A 785-nucleotide genomic window follows, 5' to 3' on the forward strand; every position below is an offset into this window, starting at 1 on the left:
TATATATATATTATCAAGTTGCAATATTGTATGCAAGTTTTTCTCATAAGTTCTCTATATAAAAAATATAATTAGCTTTTTAAGAAATTTTAGTTACACATTTTTAATTATTACTATTTTTCAATACATTTAAACTCACTGAAATTAAATTAATTCATATACAATGAAGATATATATAAGTTCAAGGACATTAATTGATATACACTTTTATACCTTAAAAATTCAAGTTCTATCATAAGAATAATCTATAAATACTTTATTCATAATAACATCCTTTAAGAAATCAAGCATGTTATAACATTTCATACTCATATAATTTTATAGATAATTTTTTCATTCCCAATATTTTTAATAAATATATCAAATAAATTTTGTGAGTAAATAAATTAATAATCATAATAAATAATTATAGTATTATTAATACTATATTTTATAAAATAAAAATATAAGTTCTATTTGACAGAAAATACATAAATTATCACAAATTACAAATATATCAAAATAATTAAAAAATTTACTTCCAATTATTATAATACACAAATTTATTTAAAACTATGATAAAATATAAATATATTAAAAAAAAATTAAAAAGTTAATGAACAAAAGTTTACTATACATGTATTCTGAAGAAAAAAAAATATAGTAACACTTAACTTTCATCAATTAAATTATTTATTTGTAATTGAATGCTATTTTTGGTTTTAAAAATTATTTATTATAATAAAAATTTAAATGTTAAAAAATAAAATATTGCATAAAATAAATTTCAAACTCTTGATAAAATA

Source organism: Cicer arietinum, chromosome 2 (assembly GCF_000331145.2).
Source record: "Cicer arietinum cultivar CDC Frontier isolate Library 1 chromosome 2, Cicar.CDCFrontier_v2.0, whole genome shotgun sequence".
NCBI classification, from domain to species: Eukaryota; Viridiplantae; Streptophyta; class Magnoliopsida; order Fabales; family Fabaceae; genus Cicer; species Cicer arietinum.